Raw genomic sequence first — 21696 nt, 5'->3', positions numbered from 1 at the left:
CAGGATGGTTTGCTGCTGCCATTGCAGCCCCATAGAATCATTGCTACCAGATCTGCATCAAATATGTAGATTGGCAAGGATGGGGCCTGTTTAGCAGCAAACTGACAGAATGCATCAGGAGCCAGTCAAATATTTCATGGTCATTCCATGCAAATTATGGAAGATTGCAAAATGTTAGGTGTGTTAGAATAATTCTTCTGGGCAAATGCCAGACTTGGTTATTTTAACTGTGGAATCTATCAAACAAACCAGCATCAGTAAATCATGAGGTATGACTCTCTGAATTACACAAAAACTGATCAATATATTCCCCACACATCAAAAATAAAAATAACATAACAATTTACCAATGGGACATTGCATTAGCATATGAGTTGTTAAAATCTCTGGCCTTGATGAGCAAGAAAGGCATTATAGGTATACTAATGAATGTAAATCACATGCTCAATAGAAGAGACAATGAGCCATGTGAAAAATGTATTACTGACGCAGAAGATTTAGTTGAGTGAAACAAATTTTAGAATATGTAGATGCTATTTTAACACATTTGAAGTCAAATCAGCAGGACATTTGGAAGATTGAATCAGGAGCCTATTTGATCTTTGTGACTTACTACCATTTATTCATTGAACTATTGGGAAGGAAGACAAATCGCAAATTGTAACTTATTTAGCGGGGTATGTGTTGTAATCCACCTAGCCACATTTAAATTACTTGTTGCCTAGAATTGCTAAACCTTCTTCTGTTTTAGTTGTAAACCAGTCAAGTAATTGCAAGCATCTGTACACAAGTATGGGTATTTAATTGTCCGTCATTTCAATAACAGAAGTCATAGAGTCATAGATGAAATGGGACTATTTTGCAAATATATTTAAGAGGAATTTACATTGCATTTTAAAAGAAATAATGGAAATTCCACAAGTTTCCAACACAATTCAAAATCACTTAGAAGCTTCAGTCTTTTATCTTAACATTTATTCCATATTCCCTGCTGTGCTCAAACACCCAAGGGGCTATATTAGCTCTAATAAAGCATGGGCTTGACAGTAAATCTGCAGCTCATTGTATGCTCTGGAATTCATTACAGCACCAAAGGAGAAGAGAAACATATAAAGAGCCTTGTACAGTTATAAATGTGAGAGCAATCAACGTTTTATGCAGTCTTACAGTCTTACAGTGAAATTTAATGCACAAGAGCAATTCAACATCACAGAGTTTCTCAAGGAGTAGGAGCAAAAATTAACAGGACAATAATCAGTAAAGAATCATGACAAATCTGACATATTTAAACATGAAGCATCCGAGGGAGCTGCTAACATTGATATAATTGATGCTTTGTCAGTCTGTTTCTTACTTTTCTATTTACATATCTTTTACTCTTATTCCTCTAAGCATCCTTTCTTTCTTAATGATAGCTAGATTCATGTTGGGTTACCCTCCAACTGTTGTCAGACATTTTTAGACAAGGCAGAAAGAAAGGGAGGAGGTTTGACTGCAGCATAAATGCTGACACTGCCAGTCCCGGAAGAAGCATCACTTTTGTGTTGTATAATCTTTGTCGTTCTTTCAAACACCTTGACATCTTTCCCAAGTAATCACTTTCAAAAATGACCCAGATAATTATTGAACAGGTAATTCACAACCAAATCCAATACTGATCTCACTCAACATCCGCACAAGTGCTACTTTCCAGATCAAAGTGCTGGTGAGAAACAGAAGTAAGAATTTGGCCAACTGCTCTCTTTAGGAAAAAGCTGATTTGATTAATTGTAGCGGCTAATTGCTGTGCCACTGAGGAGGCATAACTCAGTACAGCACAGGAGGGAATGGCCTAGTTTGTATTATTGCTGGACTGTTAACCCAGAGATCCAGATAATGTCCTTGGGACCCAGGTTTGAATGCTGCCATGGAAGATAGTGAAATTTGAATTCAATAAGTATCCAGAATTAAGAGTCTAACGATGACCATGAATCCATTATCAATTGCTGGGGGAAAACCTATCTGGTTCATTAATGCCCTGTAGGGAAGGAAACTGCCACCCCTACTCAGTCTGGCCTACACGTGACTCCAGACCCACAACAATGTGGTTGACACTTAACTAGCCTCTGGGCGATAAATGCTGCCTGGACAGTAATGCCCTCATCCTGTGAATGAATAAAGGGAAAAAAAGGACCAGAATCTGGGAACATCTTGGTTTCCATGGCTTAGTACAATACTTAGTGATGCTTTTACACAATGCCCTGTTGTATATATTTTGTTCTATTAGGACACAAATATTTAAAGGATATACTTCTTTTATATGGCTCTGTTACATGTCTCTTTCTTATAGCCGCATTCAATTTTTGATTGTTGTCTTGAAAAGCACATTGGAACAATTTTACTATTTTAAAGGAGCCATACAAATGCCATTTGTTGCTGAGAATAAAATGTGGCCACCTAAACTGACAAGCACTTCTCTGTTTCCATCAGCCAGATTCATGCCTTGTGTAAAAGACCATCTCGTCAAATTGAAACTAACAATCGTGATGTTTGCATACTTGCGCTTACTTTTGCCCTGTTCAAACGGGCAAGTGCTGCTTAATTAACAGTACTTTCACTACAAACTGCAAACACAGCTGCACAGGCAAAACATTCCTCACAACATTCAAAGTCCTGTCTCACTTTTGCATACAAATGGCACGTTTGATGCACAGGATCACTTTCGAGATATGATGAACAATCACAGTTTGTTCAATGTGTTTGCTGTTGGAGTTCTGGTTGGAATGCCAGGCCTTTAAAAACTTCCTTTTAAAAACTCCGTATAAGTGCTCCTGTTCTTCTTTGCGCAATTCCAGGTTGCTGCAATAAGTTGTGACCAGTTTGAATAATGTCCTGATCCAGCTTCGTTTATGGGCGTTGGAGTTGTTGCTGCAGTAATTAACTATCTGGTCTGTATGTGTGGTTTTTCTCTATTAAAGGAATGGATGCGTACAAAGCACAATCCGTCATTACCTCTGTGACAGATCACAACAAGACGACTCAATATGGCCAAACACGCTGGTCACCCTACCATACATCAGAGACATATCAGAGATGACCACAAGACTACTCAGACCCCTTGGTATCAGGTTAGCCCACAAACCAACAACCACCCCCTACGACAGCTACTGATAAATGTGAAGGATCCTATACCCAGAACCACTAAAAGTAACATAATGTACAAAATATCATGCAAGGTCTGTGAGAAACATTACATGGGCCAAACTGGGAGAAAACTGGCAATAAGGATTTGTGAACACCAACAGGCCAACAAGAGACACAACCAATTCTCACTGGTCTCAATACACACGGACAAAGAAGGACACAAATTTGACAGGGACAACATAACACCAGCTAAACAGAAATGTGCCAGGGAATTCCTGGGGACCTGGCATTCGAACTGGAACTCCATCAACAAACACATTGAGCTGGACCCGACATACAAACCACTGAAAAACAGAATCAGAAGTAATACCAACCACCCCAGCAAACCTTGCAAAACACTATTGCGGCCTATTTGGAATATTGCATGCAGTTCTGGTTGCCCCATTACAGGAAGGATGTGGAAGCATTGGAAAAAGTACAGAGGAGATTTACCAGGATGTTGCCTGTCTGGAGCACAGGCCCTATGAAGAAAGGCTGAGGGACTTGAGTCTGTTCTCATTGGAGAGAAGGAGGCTAAGACGGGATTTAATAGAGACATACAAGATGATCAGAGGATTAGAGAGGGTGGACAGTGAGAGTCTTTTTCCAAGGATGATGACTTCAGCTTGTACAAGGGGGCATAGCTACAAATTGAGGGGTGATAGATTTAAGAGAGATGTCAGAGGCAGGTTCTTTACTCAGAGAGTGGTAAGGGCATGGAGCGCCCTGCCTGCCAATGTAGTTAACTCAGCCACATCAGGGGCATTTAAACAGTCCTTGGATAAGCATATGGATAATGATGGGATAGTGTAGGGGGAGGGGCTTAGATTAGTTCACAGGCCGGCGCAACATCGAGGGCCGAAGGGCCTGTTCTGCGCTGTATTGTTCTATGTTCTATGTTCTATGTTCTAAATAACAAACGGGTCAGAACACCAACGCTTCACTGGAGGCTCGCTGATGATATTACCTAGCAGGGCGACGAAATGTTTGCCATCAAACCCACAGCCTCAGTGATCAAGTCTACAATCTCATTCAGGTTAGAGATAACAAAATGTGGAGCTGGATGAAGGCAGCAGACCAAACAGCATCTTAGGAGCACAAAAGCTGACATTTTGGGCCTAGAATTTTCATCAGAAAAGGGGGATGGGGAGAGGATTCTGAAACAAATAGGGAGAGAGGGGGAGGCGGACCGCAGATGGATAGAGGAAAAGATAGGTGGAGAGGAGACTATGGTTGGGGAGGTAGGGAGGGGATAGGTCAGTCCGGGGAGGACGGACAGGTCAAGGGGGCGGGATGAGATTAGTAGGTGGGAAATGGAAGTGTGGCTTGAGGTGGGAGGAGGGGATAGGTGAGAGGAAGAACAGGTTAGGGAGGCGGGGATGAGCTGGGCTGGTTTTGGGAGGCAGTAGTGGGAGGGAGATTTTGAAGCTTGTGAAATCCATATTGATACCATTGGGCTGCAGGGTTCCCAAGCAGAATATCAGTTGCTGTTCCTGCAACCTTCGGGTGGCATCATTATGGCACTGCAGGAGACCCAGGATGGACATGTCGTCTGTGGAATAGGAGAGGGAGTTGAAATGGTTTGCGACTGGGAGGTGCAGTTGTTTATTGCGAACCGAGAGTAGGTGTTCTGCAAAGTGGTCCCCAAGTCTCCGCTTGGTTTCCCCAATGTAGAGGAAGCCACACCGGGTACACTGGATGCAGTATACCACATTGGCAGTTGTGCAGGTGAACATCTGCTTAATATGGAAAGTCATCTTGGGACCTGGGGTGGGGCTGAGGGAGGAAGTGTGGGGGCAAGGGTAGCACTTCCCGCGGGTGCAGGGGAAGGTGCCAGGTGTGGTGGGGTTGGAAGAGAGTGTGGAGCTGACAAGGCAATTACGGAGAGAGTGGTCCCTCTGGAAGGTGGACAAGGGTGGGGATGGTGGTGTCGGATTGTAGATGGCAGAAGTGTTGGAGGATGATGTGTTGTATCTGGAGGTTGGTATGTGAGCACTAGGTGGATTCTCTTTTGGTGGTTATTGCGGGGACAGGGTGTGAAGGATGAGTTGTTGGAAATGCGGGAGACACGGTCGAGGGCATTCTCAACCACCGTGGGGGGGATGTTCTAGACCATGAAGAACAAGGGCATCTGGGATGTACAGGAGTGGACTGCCTCATCCTGGTAGCAGATGCCGCGGAGGCGAAGGAATTGGGTATAGGGGATGGAATTTTTGCAGGAAGCTGGGTGGGAGGAAGTGTATCTCATTTGGGTTAGGGCACTTTTGGAATAATGTATTTGATTCTGGTCTGCCTGCTATAGAAAGGATGTTGTGAGACTTAAAAGGGTTCAGAAAAAATTCACAAGGATGTTGCCTGGTTTGGAGGGTTTGAGCTGTAGGGAGATGCTGAAAAGGCTGGGCCTTTTTTCCCTGGAACATCACAGGCTGAGTGTAACCTTCTGGAGGTTTATAAAATCATGAGGGGCTTGGATAGGGCAAATAGCCAACGTCTTTTTCCTGGGAAGGGGGAGTTCAACACTAGAGGTATAGGTTTACAGTGCAAGGAGAAAGATTTCAAATGGACCTAAGGGATAACGTTTTCACACAGAGGGTGGTCCATATATGGAATGAGCTGCCAGAGGAAGTGGTGGAGGCTGGTACAACATTTAAAAGGCGTCTGGATGTGTATTTGAAGAGGAAGGGTTTAGAGGGACATGGGCCAAATGCTGGCAAATGGGACTAATTTAGGACATCTAATTGGCATGGACAAGTTGGACCACTGTGCTAGTTTCCATGATCTACATGTCTTCGACTCTATGACTCTATACAGCCAGGCTGGTCAATGCCACAATGTAGCCCTCAGAACCTGGATGCAGTGTTGAAAGTTTAGTGGGCTCAAATTGGTGATTAAGTTCAGTGAATGTGCCTTCAAATGTCATACCCTACCACTGCATCACTACCTTCATACTTGTGAGCAAAGCATCATATTACATAACCACCTACTAATAATCTCAAGCTCAAAATTTAACAGAGCTGCTTGCCTCACGCATATCTTAAAACCTGTTTGCATTCCCAGCATTGTAAACATGACCACCACATCAACCAAGTACCTTGTATTGTAATATTTCCGTCTGTGTTGCAAGAAAGTTTACGAACAACTATAGGTTACATTATTGAGGATCAGACACAGTTTTATATCCTCACTCCTTTGAAAGAAAGATGTTCCTGTTATCATTTGGCTATGTCTAAGGCCTTGACCAGCGGTTGGGCTGCATGGCTTCAAGACGACTATACACTCATACCTAATCCTCCTTCCCACAACCTATTTCCCCCTCATCCGTAATCTGCAGATAGTAAAAGCATACATCACTTGCCTTATTTTACACCTACCCTCAAGGTAATCTTTCCATGTGTCTTTCTCCTTTCAGAAGCCAAAGAAGTGCCACCCTGACCAGGCAATTCCACAAGAGGAAACGCTATAGTTCGAGTACTTTAGATGAGCCTGTTTTTACCCAATGTGTGCAGGAGGGTTTCCTGACACAGTATGTAGATAGGCCAACAAGAGGTGAGGTCACATTGGATTTGGTACTGGGTAATCAACCAGGCCAGGTGTTAGATTTGGAGGTAGGTGAGCACTTTGGTGATGTGATCACAATTCGGGTACGTTTACTTTAGTGATGGAAAGGGATAAGAATATACCGAAGGGCAAGAGTTATAGCCGGGGGAAAGGCAATTATGAGGCGATTAGGCAAGACTTAGGATGCATAGGATGGGGACGGAAACTGCAGAGGCTGGGCGCAATTGAAAAGTGGAGCATGTTCAAGGAACAGCTACTACATGTCCTTGATAAGTATGTACCTGTCAGGCGGGGAGGAAGTGTTTGAGCAAGGGAGCTGTGGTTTACTAAAGAAGTTGAAACTCTTGTCAAGAGGAAGAAGGAGGCTTATGTAAAGATGAGGTGTGAAGGCTCAGTTAGGGTGCTTGAGAGTTACAAGTTAGCCAGGAAGGACCGAAAGAGAGAACTAGGAAGAGCCAGGGGGACACAAGAAGTCTTTGGCAGGTAGGATCAAGGAAAACCCTAAAGCTTTCTATAGGTATTGTCAGGAATAAAAGAATGACTAGAGTAAGATAAGGGCCAGTCAAGGACAGTAGTGGGAAGTTGTGCGTGGAGTCCGAAGAGATAGGAGAGGTGCTAAATGAATATTTTTTGTCAGTATTCACAAAGGAAAAAGACAATGTTGTCAAGAATACTGAGATACAGGCTATTAGACTAGACGGGATTAAGGTTCAGAAGGAGGGGGTATTAGCAATTCTGGAAAGTGTGAAACTAGATAAGTCCCCTGGGCCCAATGGGATCTATTCTAGGATTCTCTGGGAAGCTAGGGAGGAGATTGCAGAGCCTTTGGTTTTGATCTTTATGTCATCTTTATCGTCTACAGGAATAGTGCCAGAAGACTGGAGGATGGCAAATGTTGTCCCCTTGTTCAAGAAGGGGAGCAGAGACAACGCTGGTAATTATAGACCAGTGAACCTTATTTCGGTTGTGGGTAAAGTGTGGGAAGGATTATAAGAGATAGGATTTATAATCATCCAGAAAGGGATAATTTGATTAGGGATAGTCAACACGGTTTTGTGAAGGGTAGGTCATGCCTCACAAACCTTATTGAGTTCCTTGTGAAGGTGACTAAGCAGGTGGATGAGGGTAAAGCGGTTGATGTGGTGTATATGGATTTCAATAAAGTGTTTGATGAGGTTCCCTATGGTAGGCTATTGCAGAAAATACAGAGGCATGAGATTGAAGGTGGTTTAGTGGTTTGGATCAGAAATTGGCTAGCTGTAAGAAGGCAGAGGGTGGTGGTTGATGGGAAATGTTCATCCTGGCATTCAGTTACTAGTGGTGTACGGCAAGGATCTATTTTGGGCCACTGTTGTTTGTCATTTTTATAAATGACCTGGATGAGGGCGTACAAGGATGGGTTAATAAATTTGCGGATGATGCTAAAGTCGGTGGAGTTATGGATCATGCGGAAGAATGTTAGAGGTTACAGAGGGACATAGATAAGCTGCAGAGCTGGGCTAAGAGGTGGCAAATGGGGTTTAATGCGGAAAAGTGTGAAGTGATTCACTTTGGAAGGAGTAACAGGAATACAGCGTTCTGGGCTAATGGCAAGATTCTTGGTAGCGTGGATGAGCAGAGGGATCTCAGTGTCCATGTGCATAGATCCCTAAAAGTTGCCACCCAGGTTGATAGGGTTGTTAAGAAGGCTTACAGTGTGTTAGGTTTTATTGGTAAAGGGATTGAGTTTCGGAGCCATGAGGTCATGTTGCAGTTGTACAAAACTCTGGTGCGGCCGCACTTGGAGTATTACGTACAGTTCTGGTCGACGCATTATAAGAAGGATGTGGAAGCATTGGAAAGGGTGCAGAGGAGATTTACCAGGATGTTGCATTGAAGGGTAAATGATGTTGTCCACAACAGAAAAAGTGAGGGCTCTGATTGAATTCTCCATGGGTTTCTTGGGAAGGTGCAGGATATTTCTTGGAAATTCATGCCGAACCTGAGCACAATAACTGTGCCTCCAAAAGTTGGTTATGAATACAGGCAAAGCATCTGTACTGGCTCCTCCTAACTTCACAAAACGCTTAAAATGACAAATACATGTGAGTGACTTAGGAATAGGTGCAATCCTACTGCAAAATGATGAATCTTAAATAGAGATATCAAAAGGTACTTTTCAAAGAAATTTAACCAATGTCAAAAGAACTCTACACTGAAAAAGGGGACTTTGAGATTATTATTGGCTCTTGACATCTTGAATACTGGATCCATCATAGTTGCGAAGAATCTCTAATATTGTTGTTTGAATCAATTTGATCAGACATATTATGATTCAGTGGACACTAGCACTTCACCACAGGAATGTCTGACACTAATATATACCGACCATAATTTGTTAACTTTTGTAAAGAAAGTTCTCTTTTGCAGTGCAATTTAAGACTCAAAAAGTAAGATTTCTCCAGTTGAGCTTATTGAATGAACAACTTAATATGAGAGTTAAAAACCAAAAGAACTGCGAATACAGTATCTCAAGAACAAAAACAGAAGTTGCTGGAAAACTGAGGTTCCGAGGGAGGGTTACCGGACCTGAAACGTTAACTCTGTTTCTCCCTTCACAGATGCAGCCAGACCTGCTGAGCTTTTCTAGCAACTTTGTTTTTGTTGTTAATGTGAAAGCAGTTCACATTGCTGGAAAAGATAGTGTAATAGCCAACACATTATCAGGAATGTGATTGTCCTGGAATAATTTCAGAATTCAGAGGAGAACTGACGGGAAATTATTTAAATACTGTATAAGGAATAAGTAAGGAAATATTGTATAAATAAATAAATAAATCTTGTGCTATATTGTATACATGCTATACTTGGCAGTGAAATACATTCAAAAGAACCTCTTTAAGCCTTGAAGCATGTCAGGGGCTACATATTTTCCTTTTTGGAACTATGAACTAATAAGGAAGTTGTATAGCCAGGGTGAAAAAACACAAACATCTTGACGTGGAAGACAACAATGCTTTCAATAACACATGGACATGCACAGTAAGGTCCCTCTGATCCTCTGTACACCTAAGGCCCTACCACTAAACATGTAATTCCTTGTCTTGTTGCCCTCCCAAAATCCATTACCTCACACTTTTCAGAATTAAATCCCATTTGTCACTTTTCTGACCATCTGACCAGCCTGTCCATATTGTCTTGCAGTATGAAGTTTTACTCCTGACTATGTAACACACTACCAATTTTTGTGTCATCTGTGAAATTGCTGATCATACCTCTTACATTTATATCTAGATCATAGATAAACACAACAAACAGAAAAGGCACAGCACTATATCCTGAAGTATACCACTGGGCACAGAATTCCAGTCACAATCACACTGTTCAATCATTCTCCTCTGGTTACCACCACGAAGTGAATTTTGGATCTAATTTGACAAATTGCACTGGATTCCATGGACTCTTTGCTTCTTAACCAATCTGCTTTGTGAAACCTTGTCAATAGCCTTTTTGGAGTCCAAGTCAACAACATCAACCACATTTCCCTCCCTAACACGCCCAGTCGCCACCTTGAAAAATGCAAATTTGTTTTACTTGGTCTTCCCTGATAAGGCAATACTGTCTATCCTTAATTAATCCTTTCCTTTCAAACTGGAGATTAATTGAGCCCCTTAGGATTTTTTTGTCCAATGGTTTTCCTAACACAGATGTTCGCCTCATTGGCTTGTAGTTTCCTGGTTAATTCCTACCACCCTTCTTAAATAATAGTACCCCATTGGCAGTACTCCAGTTCTCTGGCAACCTTCCTATGGCCTGAGAAGATTTGACAATTGTTGTCAGGATCCATGCTCCCACTTCCTCCCTCACTTACCCCCCTCCCCAAAACAGCCTGGGATACAACTCATCTGGGCCTGGGGGTTTATCCATTTTCAAGCCTGTTAAAACTGCTAATACCTCATCTTTCTCAATGCTAATTTACATATTGAAGTGTACTAGATTCTAAAGGGGGTGACAGGGTAGAATACTGGCTAATGCATCTAAATTAAGGGGCCCAATCAATTAGGACTGAGATCGGAATACCTTCACTCAGAGGATTGTGAATTCCTAGAAATTTCTACCTCAGAGAGTTGTGGATGCTTCATCGTTGAATATAATGCCCGGGTAAGCAGGTTTTTGACCCCTCTGAGGTTTAGTGAGCAGACAGAAACCTGGACGTGAGGCCAAAGGGCAGCCATGGTTGTAATAAATGCAGAGCAAGCTTGTGGCTGTATGATCTGCTACTGCTCCCATTTCTTATGTTCTCAGGTTCTTATGAAAAGCTGTCACTCAGTTTCATACTCACTGGCATCAATTCAAATACTGAATATTTGCAGAGTAGCATGGCAGCTGGGCCTGGAGAGTCACTGGACATGAGCAGCCTTCAGTCAGAGCAGGAGCAAAGGTTAGTACAGGTACCAGCCCACCAGAAGACAAGGTCACCCACCACATCTGCTGTGGGTGACTCAGGGCCATGAAACCTATGGTCACTGTTAAAGAACTTGCAAGAGTCCTGCCCCAACTTGGCACAAAACCTTGTGCAGATTTTGAAGGCCACCCTTTACAGAAGGGAAATGGTGGGTAACTCCATAAGGACACTTACGGACCCAAAGATGTTGCAACACTTTATTGCCAACCTTTTCAGTGCCCAACCCAGCACAAGCAGTGGCCACCGTCATCTGTGATTTCTGCTTGTTGCCATGTAAATGCAGTCTGCTAATATACTCAGAATGTTGCCACCTTGACTCAAAGGGCTTGCAGAGTCTTGCAGGACCCAGATAATCTGCTGAGTTTCAAGTTGCTAGGTTTACTGAGATGTCTGCCTGTGGGAGTGGCACCTGACATCATGGGACATGAATCTGCTGTCCTCTCTCAGCACATACAATTTCCGTACCTTCAAATAAACATACATAAAGCTTCACATGCTTCAACGAACCTAACAATAGCAGGCAGAAGTCAAACAGCAACTTTAGCTGGAAGTAGATGATGATCTGTTTAAATAGCACTGATAGAAGATTCGTTCCAGAATGACAAACTGATCAAGGTTGGACATATCGCCTGTTCGTGGTTGGATGAGCCTAACTTAAAGGCGTTCATATTCACTGTCACTAATGCAGCCACTGGTTCAGCATAGCATATTTCAGAGGATCACTGAAATCAACAATGCCACCAGCACAGTGAAATCAATATGTGTGCATGTATGGTGATGCATAGAACTGTATCTGTTGCAGTAAAATTGAGTGAGGTGCATTGCTGAATTTTGCACTCTTTATCCCAGATGCACTTTCAGGATAGTGTGACCTTTATGTATTATATAGACTTTAGTTAGGAGTGTTCGGAAGGCCATGGTATCTTTTGTACTCCTCAATTGGCTTTGGCTGCTTTTTTTTAGGTTCATGTGTATGAATGAGGAAATATCACACTAAGACTCTAGTTTTCTGACATGTGACAACAGTGTATCATGTTACGTTTAATCTACACTGTAGCTGTTCTGGAAATACTCAATGCTGACAAATTAAGCAAATGCTCCATTTCAAAGCAGAGACACCTTTCACCTTGAGGAGCAGAAATATAAATTCCCACTATAACTTAAATTCAAATGTATAAGAAATGCACAATAATAAAACCATTTTATCCTCACGGTTAGATACATCTTTTTTTCTCCTTTTTCTCCACTTCTCTGCACATATAACAAAGAAACAAAGAAAAAAATATGAATGATAAACCATTCCCACAGCCAGGGGCTGCACAGACAATATATTACTTCCATCTCAACTTGCCACTCACAAACATGTAAGAGAAGCATTAATCTGCTTTTAGCATTTCTTGTGAAAAAATGGCTCAGTCTCATACAGGATTTCCCCCAGAGTCTAGTAGAATTCAAGATCTCAGGGCTGGGAGTTGAAGAATCAGAAATTTACAACCTATTCCTGCATTGAACAGCACATTCTAGAAATCTAAAGTTTTCATCACATTCCCATTAAAAATATCCGATTCAAATTCGTGGCACGCGATCATTTCTTCACATTGGCTATAGATCTTTGAAACATCCTTGCGTGTGAACTTTTTAAGATGTCTTATGTTTAGAAAGGGAAGGTGAGATCTTTTCAGTTTTTGAACAAAATAAAAATAAAAATAAATAATGTCCCCAAGCAGTGCACTACTAATTAAATGCCTTTGACATGTTTAATCACTGCTGGAATGTAAGAAGAATGGAACCCAATTTATATGCAGCATGGCTTCACAAACAATGATGGGAACACGGCCAGATGCCTATTTTAGTGGAATTTGTTGAAGGATAAATATTGACCAGAATTCCTAGCTTTTCTTCAAATGTTGTCACAGAATTTTTGCATCCACCCAAGACAGAAGACAGGGCTTCAGTTTAACATTTCATCTGAAAGACAGCATCACCAATAGAGCAGAACCCTCACTCAGTATTACATTAGAGTGTTAGACCAGATTTTGGAAAATAACTCAGACCTCTTTTTCCTGCTTGGGGACATAACGCTTTACAGAGGGCAAATAACAGTTTTGTTCACTTTTGTTTTAGATTGTTCATCGTGGGACTAAGACTATTAATCCCAGATTGTTTAGTGGAACTGTGTTCAATTAGATGTGACTATCCATTGGATATTGTGTCTAGAACACAGATGTTGCAGTTTCTAATCAATCACTTTGAGTAGATCCAAACCAGATTGTACCCAAACCTTTGAGGTCCCTTACATCAGGAAAAAGGTTGAAAGTCATCTTAGCCGCGCCTTGAGTAAAGCATGTCAGATAACATCTCACTTTGTTCCACCTCCAGCAATCCTTTGGTCTTTTTTATCCTTCAGTTACCTCACATAAAACCATTTCTACTAAATTAACATTTTTCTCACCAGGTGTTGAGGGTTGCTTTGTTCAAAAGTACTTCAAACTATATAAGAGGAAATAAGACAGCCATAAACAGAATTCACACTGTAACTTATTTAAACAGACTCTGCAGCAATATTTATATATGTATTTCTTAAAAACGTTATGCCCTCTAAGCAGGTCAATCTAAATGGCCAGCAAAAACTAAACAAAAACACACTATGTGAAGGACTGAGGCTGACAAAAAAGCACATGGGTTCATCAAAAATTAAAATGCTCAGAAAAACAAGACTGTATCGTTTTTATTGTATAGGTGTGGCTTAAAGTGCACAGAATTGAGCTGAATTTAAAATTGCTGAGGGGTGTACAAGCACCAACGGCAAAAACATCTTCTCTTAGAAAGTTTTGGGTTTCACTTCCTACTCGGAAAATTTCAATTTTCATGATATTTTAGCACTTGCAGCACAGTTTGATTTCACCTTTCATGTAAGTAAAAATATTAATTCACAAATAACAGTAGCAAGCTCTGCACAACATTACAGGGTTACAGATTCCTTTCATTGAATTTCAATGTTGAAATTTGCTGAATATGGGGAGGCAATGCTCTTATGGTATTATCACTAAACTGTTAATCCACAGACTTGGATAACATTCTGAGGACCCGGGTTCAAACTCTGCCACAGCACATGGTGAAATTTGAATTTAAGAAATATTTAGAATTAAGAATCTAATGATGACCATGAATCAATTGTTGATTGTTGGGAAAACCCATATGGTTCACTCATGTCCTTTCGGGAAGGGAACTGCCATCCGTACCTGATCTGGCCTACATGTGACTCCAGACCCACAGCAATGGGATTGACTCTGAACTGCCCTCATGGCAATTGGGGATGTGCAATAAATGCTGTCTGGCCATCCTGTTAATGAATAAAGAATAAAGGACTTGGTGTAAAGCATTATTATGGGATAAATTATTTACGTTATTTTTAATGCCACACCAAATTTCCTGTGACCTCTGCTCTGTTATGCAAAGACCCTCAGCGAGGAAGTAGAGAATAGTCCCCTACTAAAATCAGTGCTGAGGTTAGTTAGAAACATAGGATGTAAATAAGCATTTAGCCCTTCACCTTGCTCCGCCATATAGTGAAATCATAGCTAATCTGTGGCCTAACTCTATTTTTTTCAAATTCATTCATGTCATTTGAGTGTCACTAGTTATGTCTGCATTTATTGCTCATTGCTCTGGAGAAGATTGCTGTGAGCTGTCTCCTCAAATCACTACAGTCCTTGAGTGAAGAAATACCCACTGTGTTGTTAGGAAGGGAATTCCAGGATTTTGAATGAGCAGCGAAGGAACGGTGACTTAGTTATAAGTCAGAATGGTATGTAGCTTGGTACAGGGTTCATAGGTGATGGTCTTCCCGTGCATCTGCTGCCCTTGCTTTTCTGGGTGGTAGAGATTATAGGCTTAAAAGATACTGTTGAAGGTGCCTTGTTGACCTTCTGCAGTGCATGTTGTAGAAGATACACTCGGTGATAGCAAGAACTGCAGGTGCTGGAGTCAGAGTCGATGCAGTATGGAGCTGAAGGAACACAGCAGGTCAGGCAGCTTAAGAGGAGTTGGAAATTCAACCCTTCTCCAGAAACATTGATGTTCCTACTCCTTTGTTGCTACCTGACCAGCTATGTTCCTCCAGCTCCACTCTGTGCTGTATAAAGTACGTGCTGCTGCTACTGAGTATCTGTGGTGAAGGGAATGAGCAATGAAAGTGAAATAATGGGGTGTCAGTCAAGCCAGCTGCTTTGTCCTGGATGGTGTTAAGTTTTTTCAGTGGAGATGCGCCATTCCAGGCATTTGTGTGTATTCCATCACACTATCGACTTGTGCTTTATAGACGATGGGCAAACATTAAGGAGAAAGGAGGCTAGTTATTGACGGTAGAATTGCTAGCTATAACTTAGTCTTCTAGCCACAGTATTTAAATGGCTGGTCCTCTTCAGTTTCTGGTCATGATAATTACCAGGATGTTGATACAGGGGATTCAGTGATGGTATAGCCATTGAGCATCATGGATCAATGGGTTAAAATCACGCTTGTTGAAATGCCCAGCAATTTTTGCGATGTGAATATTACTTGCCATGTGTCAGCCCAAATCTGGTCTTGAGTTGAATTAATGCTCCAACAATTGCCATAGGGAATTTAAACTAAAATGCTTTTGTAGATAAATTCCCCCAACAATCACCTTGCCGAGATCTCTTAGAAACTTTGTATGTTTCAATGTGCCTCCTGTTATTTTTCTAAGCTTCAACAAATAGAAGTCTAACCTGATCAACATTTCCAAATAACTTAACTCACCCATTTCAAATTATAGTCCAAAAAACTTACTCTGAACTGCTTACAAGAAATTTACACCCTTTCTTAAGGAATGCAGTACTCCAGATGTGGTGCCACTTGTGCCTGTATAGCAGAAACATTACTTCACTACTTTTTTCATTCCTCTCTCAAAAATTAATAACATTCAAATAACTTTCCAAATAACTGCTCTAGCTGCATCCTTAATTTTTTTTGTGATTCATGCGCCAGAACTGAATAGTTCTAGGTAGGTTTGGATGGATATGAACCAGGAAAAGGCAGGTGGGACTAGTTTAGTTTGGGATTCTGTTTGGCATGGACTGGTTGGAACAAAGAGTCTTTTTTTGCTGTATGACTCTAAAACTCTCTTAACTCCTAGATCCCTTTACATCTCAGCCCTCTGCAATCTTTTACCATTTAGATAATAATACTTTTTTTAGTTCTAATTAAAATGAGCAATTTCACATTTTCTCACATTATACTCCATTTGCTAGATTTTTGACCATTCATGAGCCTATTTATACCCTTTTGTGGCCTCCTTATGTCCTCTTCACAGCTCAATTTCCTACCAATCCATTTCATCAGCATATTTTCAAATCAGCAGATCAGGCAGAATTTTAGTCCCTTCAACCAAGTTTTTTACATAAATTGTGATAAGCTGATCTCTGTGGCTGCCATTTGTTACATCTTGCCAACCAGGAAATGATCCATTTTTACCTACGTTCTGTTTCTGTTTTGCTAAATAATTTATCAATACCAACATGTTACCCTACACTCTGAGATTTTATGCTCCACAAGAAATTCATGGAGCAACTTATCAAATGCATGCTGGAAATCTAGGTACATTACATCCACTAGCCTCCCTTTATCCATAGCATGTTGCTTCCACAAAGAACTCCAATCAATTGGTTAATGATGACTCCCTTTCACAAAACCGCATTGACTCTGCTTTCCTGCTCCTCTAATGCTGCTTGGCCTGCTGTGTTCATCCAGCTCTACACTTTGTTATCATTGACTCTGCTTATCATTTTTTATGTCTTTAGCCAGCTTTCTCTTATATTCTTAATTTACTCTCCTTGTAAGTCATTCTTTGCTTTTGTTTTAGTATTCTAACAAATCTTCTAACATGCCACACACCTTTGCATAACTAAATGGGGCAGAAGCTTACGGGGATCAGAGTGATGAGGGCTAAGGTGGGATTTGTGGCAGAGGTGGGTGAGAAGCCTGGTGAGGATGACCTCAGCTTTGGAGCATCTTGTGCCATCCTTTATGTTTTTACATGCCACATTAATATTCAGCTTTCTATCTTATCCAACTCGCCAAAACAAGCCAAAAAATATCAAGAAATCTCCACACAGGAAGCAGAGCACATACCTGGCAAATCCAGCTCACTGCTCGCTCCGAACAATGTCCCTTCTGTGTATGACCAAGCAGCATCTTGGGGCATGATCCACAGGCTCCTGCCACACACACGCCTCATCCACAGATATTGGTATCTGCTATGTGGCAGCCCATCACAACCAACATGGCCTCTCTACACACATTGACAGGCCACTGTGGAAATCCACGAGGGCTCCATAGGGCACGTCGACAATTCACATTGACAGATTGCTGCAGGGACACTTTGTGTACATGGACAGACACCCCAGATGAAAGTCTATACCAGGCTGCACCTCAGACTCCTTGTCTGCACTCTCAGCAATCACTCACTTAGAGTCTACCTACATGCTCATAAGATCTGTGCCTTGCCTGTCTTGCTGTGTCAGGAGCTTCCTAGTTTTAAGGGGCAGTCAGAGTATGAGCACACTTAGCATGGTTAACTCTGACGCAAAGGGCAAAAGGAAGGGGATGGTAGGCAGGTGCAAACTCATGTAGACAGGCTGGCTGGGGATCTAATGCAAAACCTATGGGATTTATGGGAAGTGCTGTCCGGAAGGGGATTGGATGCTGAGGCGCCCACTGACATGTAGAGACAGAGGCTACAAACCACTGACTAAGGAGTGTTCACTCTCACCTACTTTCCTGCCAGAAATTGAAAGTGTGTAAACATTAATAAAAACTTAAGGTGCAGAAAATGAGATTTCAAAGAGCAGACAAGGTGCAAATTTTGTGTTTTCAGGTGGATCTGATTGCCTGCTGCTAGGGCTGACAATCTAATATACAAAAAGTATATAGCCTGACTGTTTTTTGTTGACCACTTTCGTGAAGATAATGAGAGCTCTTACTCCTGATATTGCACAATAACAAAAGGATTTTCAAACAGGAACAAATAACTAAATTGATCACAGTTGAAGAATATAGAACATAGAACATAGAACATTACAGCACAGTACAGGCCCTTCGGCCCTCGATGTTGTGCCAACCTGTCATACAGATCGGAAGCCCATCTAACCTACACTATTCCATGTACGTCTATATGCTTATCCAATGATGACTTAAATGTACCTAAAGTTGGCGAATCTACTACCATTGCAGGCAAATTGTTCCATTCCCTTACTACTCTCTGAGTAAAGAAACCACCTCTGACGTCTGTCCTATATCTTTCACCCCTCAATTTAAGGGTATGCCCCCTCGTGCTCGCTGTCACCATCCTAGGAAAAAGGCTTTCCCTATCCACCCTATCTAACCCTCTGATTATTTTATATGTTTCAATTAAGTCACCTCTCAACCTTCTTCTCTTTAATGAAAACAGCCTCAAGTTCCTCAGCCTTTCCTCGTAAGACCTTCCCTCCATACCAGGCAACATCCTAGTAAATCTCCTCTGCACCCTTTCCAAAGCTTCCACATCCTTCTTACAATGAGGTGACCAGAACTGTACACAATATAGCTGGTTTTGCACTTGCAGACAAAAAAAGCTAGGATTCTGCATCACACAGCACAGCAATGTAATCCCAAACATGGCACAGACTAATTGGGTGCCTGACCAGTTTCTATGCCATTTATTCTAAACAAATAAGTGAAAGTCAGTGACACATAAGTATTGGTACTTCCTGTCAATTTTACATCTAATGACAGGAAAAAAAGTCAAATGCAATCAACTGGTGTGTGCATCAAAGATGTGTCTTCCTATTTCAAGCGGGTTTGAATCTTTACATGTTACACAAAGTGATAAATAGACATTGAGAGTTATTTATAAAGGCATGTATAGTTACAACATACTCAGATAATGAGATTACACAAATACTTGTATGTAGTTAGATGCTTATATATACATACATTGTTTAAGATATATAGATATATTTAGATGGAAATATATATGCACTCGTAGAATGTTCAATAGGTCAACAGATATATGGATAAATATATAGTATGAGCTGAATTTCAAACTTTTTTACTCCAGTTTTGGGCAATAGCAGCCTTGAAAGCAGATGGCTCTGGTGGGCTGGTTCTGGTCAGCACCATCCAAATTGTTCCATTTCCCAATATTCTAGTTTTGGACTTCTCTACCCTGGGGAAAAGACCTTGGCTATTAACCTTATCTATGCCCCTCATGATTTTATAAACATCTAAATGACCATCCCTCAGCATCCTTCCCTCCAGGGAATGAAGTCGCAGTCTATGCAGCATCTCTACATAACTCAAACCCTCCAGTGTCAGTTATAATGGGAACTGCAGATGCTGGAGAATCCAAGATAACAAAGTGTGGAGCTGGATGAACACAGCAGGCCAAGCAGCATCCCAAGAGCACAAAAGCTGACCTTTTGGGCCTAGACCCTTCCTCAGAGGTGGTCTAGGCCCGAAATGTCAGCTTTTGTGCTCCTGAGATGCTGCTTGGCCTGTTGTGTTCATCCAGCTTCACACTTTGTTACCCTCCAGTGTCAGTCATAGCTTTGTAAATCTTATTGCACCCTTTCCAGTTTAATAACATCCTTCCTACAGCAAAGTGAACAGAATTGTATGCAGTTCTCCAAATGTGGCCTTGCCAATACCTTGTACAACTGTAACATGATGTTCCCACTCTTACACTCAATGCTCTGACTGATGAAGGCAAGTGTGCCAAATGGTTTCCTCACCACCCCACCCCCCGACTACTTGTGACATTACTTTCAAGAAGCTGTGTACCTGCACCCCGAGATCCATCTGTTCAATAAAATTCCCAGGGCCCTACCATTAACTGTATAAGTCCTGTCCCATTCTGTCTGACCAAAATACAACACCTTACATTTGTCTGAATGTTAATTGTGGACTTAAAACAATGATGGTCACTTGAATGTCTAAAGACTTATTCATACATTAGAAAGGATATTTTTGAAAGACCAACTCTTTCAATTCTTTAGGAGAAATAAAGGACTTATAATTATATGAACATCACAAGAACTCAGGACTGATCTAGTAGCCACTGATTTTATGTGGAAAATATGACAAGAGCATACATGGAGCTGTGAATTTCAAAACATGCTTACCCGTCCCTTCCAGCTTCCACTGTACTAACAGTGCTTCATGTTTCTGGAGGCACTCAAAACCCTCCTCAGCAGTAAGTGTAATGGAACAACCATTAAACTGCCAAAACTGACTACATCCTCATCCAAAATCTACATTTGAATAATGATCTGTTGTAAGAGATTGTGTGACCAATGCTACCGTCTCTACCACTGTTTTGCCTGCAAATAGATCGGGGACCCTTAGTAATTTGTCTAATCTGCATGCTTCAAAATGACACCAAATAGTTAACTCTTGTGATTTGCTTAACAATAAACTCACCAAACGTAAAATGAACTCATTCAGAAAAAGACAAAGCATCATCAGAGCAATTATTGTTAGGATCTAACAATGAAATTGATAAATTGATGAGTAAATATATTTTTAAATGTTTACAAAGCAATGACAATTAAGGTTGGGAGAGTTACACAGTGGAAATTTGATCATGAGCGTTAAGCTTGACAAACAACTATACACTTCTAAGACGACAAAATGTGAGGCTGGATGAACACAGCAGGCCAAGCAGCATCTCAGGAGCACAAAAGCTGACGTTTCGGGCCTAGACCCTTCTTCTGCCTGATGTAACCGGTGAGGTTTCATTCAAGATTCACATTGACAAAGTTGAGATTCAAGTGGATTTCACTGCGAGTGTAGGATAACTAAAGGAGCTTTGAGTACTTTGAGAGCTGATAGTGTAAAATAACAAGATGTTTAATTCTACAGACTGCAATGATGTGAGTTTTCTTTCAAAACTTTTAAAATCAAACTTTTAATTGTGTCAAATGAACAAACTAACAAGAGCTGATCTAACAGTTTCATTGAAACTGGCATAGCCTAACTGAAAGTTGTAAACTCTAAAGCAGCCCTGAAGACAAATATATATTAAAAAAGGTATTGAATATACAAAGAGCCTTTTATTTTGATAGGGTCTAAGGCAGAACATATTGATCATTAGCACTTGGGGTGTTTTACAGTAGTTTGAATCTACAATGAACACATATGTTTTACTTCCAATTTGGCTGAACAGGAAGGGAGATATCCACAAATTTTATTAAATATTATTTATTTTCATTTTAAAACTTACTTTGCTTCTTTTGTCTGCCTTACCAGCTTACTCAATGCTCCTTCCAAATGTCACACAGATCTCATCAAAGATCAATTATCCAGTTGATGATTGAAGCTCACCACTTATAGCCAACTGCCTTTCTGGCACGATGGCTTATTTTCATTGAGAGAATGGAGAGAAAGCAGATATGGTAACACCCTGATTGAGGGTAGAATATATATAAAAGCAAAAAAGGTTAAGGGGAGTTATCTGTCATCCCTCTGCATCA

This window comes from Stegostoma tigrinum, chromosome 8 (genome assembly GCF_030684315.1).
Source record: "Stegostoma tigrinum isolate sSteTig4 chromosome 8, sSteTig4.hap1, whole genome shotgun sequence".
In the NCBI taxonomy this organism is placed as follows: Eukaryota; Metazoa; Chordata; class Chondrichthyes; order Orectolobiformes; family Stegostomatidae; genus Stegostoma; species Stegostoma tigrinum.
Note: the sequence above shows the minus strand (reverse complement) of the source record.